General features: G+C 38.6%; 1 long non-coding RNA gene across 1 annotated transcript; it reads right to left on the reverse strand.

The window, feature by feature from the left end:
* Positions 1-494: 494 nt before the first annotated feature.
* Positions 495-2747, reverse strand: LOC146501932 (uncharacterized). Its single transcript, XR_014869298.1, has 4 exons — positions 2696-2747; positions 1476-1650; positions 1202-1354; positions 495-1124 (listed from the first exon to the last, which is right to left on the reverse strand). It is a non-coding gene; the product is annotated as an uncharacterized LOC146501932 (long non-coding RNA).
* Positions 2748-3223: the final 476 nt, after the last annotated feature.

The following is a 3223-nucleotide window of genomic DNA, read 5'->3' on the forward strand; positions in this document are numbered from 1 at the left end:
AGAGGGTGTCAATAGCATTCAGAGACCAGTTGATCAAATCCATAATTCTCTTTTAGGTTTTAGAGAACGACAGTGAGAGACTGTTCGAGGGAAAGTAATACACACGAGACAAGACAAGGACACAAGAGGCTAAGCAGGGAAGATAAGGGGAAGGAGGAGAGGAGAAAAAGTGCGACCGCCTTCGCCAAGAGCCAAGAAAGCCAGTACTATCACCAGATAAAATTTTATTGTGTTTCAGACAAAACAATAACGTCTGCATCAGTCGAATATGACCATACACAATATATATCCATCTTGGGACACAAGCTACGCATTTCCACACTGTTAGACTTTTCATCGCCACTTAACGGTAACATACTGGCGTCAATGTTGCCAGCGTCATACCATGACGCCGTGTTACGGTAGCTTACCGTTCTGCAGGATGATACCGTTTTTTGCTGGTGTGGTATAATACTCTTGGACAAATTATGGTAACGCACCGTAGCCTTTTTTACAGTATCTCACTGGCGACAGTGACGCCAGGAAGCACTTGTTTTTACTAAACTATGTAATCCATTATTTTCTCAGATGGTTGTACAAACAATAACAATAATATGTCATATCCATATCATGGCAGACAACATATGCTCAAGTGTTGGGTTTTCTTAGTTATATTTTGTAGGGTCTTAAACCTACAATGTGAAGTGCCTTGGCATTCATTTTGTTGGCACCATACAAATAAACTGAATTGTAATGAATATAATATCAAGCCCCACACGTCTGCCTTTATATACACTTTGTCCAAAATACTGGCTCACACCACCAAGTCAATGCACAAAACAGGGCCCACAAGGACATGGATGAGCGTGTGACCTGACCTGACTTGACTGACCTGCACTGAACCCTGATCTTGCTTTGTGGACTGAGTTCATTGATTTGTAGGGTGAGCCAATACATGTAACAATTAAAGTGTAAGTAGCTGAAATAATTTTTAACAAACGGGTAAAAGAAGGGAAAAAAAATCAAAACTGTTGCACTCAAAAAAACCTATTGGACAGAGACAGTGTCTTGCAAGATGGCAAGAGAACTTGTCTTCATTGTTGTTCATCTTGTGTAAATGTCCAGAAACATGGGCCATGGATCATCTGTGGAGACACAGGTAACAACACATTGGTCACTTAAATTATACAAGAAATTCACTAAAAATGGCAAAAACAGTTACCTATTTTGAAGTTCTCCACTCAAATTCAGTAAGCCGCTGGAGGAAAGTTGTGACATGAGGGTTAATCACTTCACAGCAGTCCCAGTCTTTCTGCTTGTCCCAACCTTGGATGTACATTTTGTTCCCTCTTCAGGTTTTATCCTTACAAAGAACCTTAAAACATGCCATAATAAATAGTAACATACAGTAACATTGAGTTGTGATTTGAAATAATGAGTTATTTAGTTATAATTTATTCATCATCTATCACTATTATCTAACTGTTCAAACATACCTCTGAATTAGTTCCAATGTTGCACACGCTGACTCCTGGTATTCCAGGTTCAATACATAGAATGAACCAAAGAAGACTGACATCGCATCATCAAAGGTGTTCTCTTTGTCCAGCTCAACAATTACATGCCCCTCTGTACTCACCATCCAGCAGGTGGCGGTCATTGAACTTTGTCCTTAAATATATAGGGGCAACATTGTCATTGTCATTATACAACATAAAATAATTTCAATACTTCACTTCTTCACACTGTCTAGATAGTCATAAAGCAAATAGCTACGTACAGTTAATTATTAATGGCCTTATGTACATAAGTCCGTCTTAACATATTATAATTGTACATAATTGGGAATTATTCTGCACATTAAACACACTTAACAAAGAGTCAGCCCAATTAAATTACCGGAGATGAATCAACTGTATGGTTATTTTGGAGTTTATAGTTTGTGCTGCTGTTAAACTTTACAGTATTGACTTCAGTATTTCTGCTGTTGGTGTAGCTAGGCTACCATGTTGATCAGTAATATGTAATGTGAAATTTGATATTGTTACTTTGCTGGATTCACTGAGACACATGTCCAACAACCTTGGTTTATAAAGGAAATTACAGAAATTTGAGATAACAAAACAGAGACTGGATACCTGTGTCCACAAAAAGCTCCTGTGCCAAACAGAAATTACAATACACATAGTTGCAAAAAGTTCAGTGACCAATTACCTTTCCTAAATGACATATGCAATGCAAAAAATAAGAGTATTGTCAATAGGGACCAATTCCCAGTTTTTACATGATCAAAATTATTCACAAAAGGCTTCAATAAACAGAAAATGTGTGCCGACAAGAGAGCAGTGCACAAAAATGACAAGATATTTGAGCTCGACGCTTTAATGGGTTTAACATGAGTTAGTCAGCACTCCGCACCGTACAGGTAGTACAAGCACACCTGAAAACACTGACCAGCTAACAGCTTTAAGCATTTGGGCGCAACCTCGGTAGTTCACCGATTCACCTGTTGCAAACGTCCAAGTTTCTATCAAGTCTCATAAATCCATCGGCAACTATTACCTAACTAGTCTTTTGAGTCTCCACATTCATAGATATTTACATTTTATCTTAGCATTTGAATGAAAATATCCTGGTAGGGTAGCTTAAAAGTCAAAACAAACAGTAATAAGAACGCATTTCGGACTTCTCTCGAATAAGTGAAAAAAACACTTACCTTGAGACTGATTAACTGGTGTCAATCCAACTTTAATGTGTCCCATGTCAGTTAAACCATGTTAAGTGGTTTCATTTAATTTTGAAATACTCCCGCATGGACGAGCAATTTGGAGTCTAGCAGAGTTATCACGAATAGCATACGATCTTCAGATATAATCCAATCAACCTTGCATTTAACCCGACTGAACATCCAGTTACCTCTGACTACTTCTAAGTTGCACATGTTAACGGTCTCATCATCACTCTGTGCTGCAGCGAACTGGATCTGTGGCACAGAATAGTTGATGGTCATGTTGTTCTCCTGCTTTGCAGCTTTGTTTGAGTCTGAATTGCGTCTTAAACGTGCAAAACTAAGAAAAGCAGATCAATATTTTCTTCTTGTTGTTATTTAATGGTGGTTGGCAACCAGCGAAAGGAGCATTAACCACCTCGAGCAATATTTTCTATCCCCATTGTTGTTTTGAAAGTGAATACCCGACGTGTGCGTCATACGTCACGTTGTACGTCAGGTGAAGGTGTGGTGTCG

This window comes from Neolamprologus multifasciatus, chromosome 15 (genome assembly GCF_963576455.1).
Source record: "Neolamprologus multifasciatus chromosome 15, fNeoMul1.2, whole genome shotgun sequence".
NCBI classification, from domain to species: Eukaryota; Metazoa; Chordata; class Actinopteri; order Cichliformes; family Cichlidae; genus Neolamprologus; species Neolamprologus multifasciatus.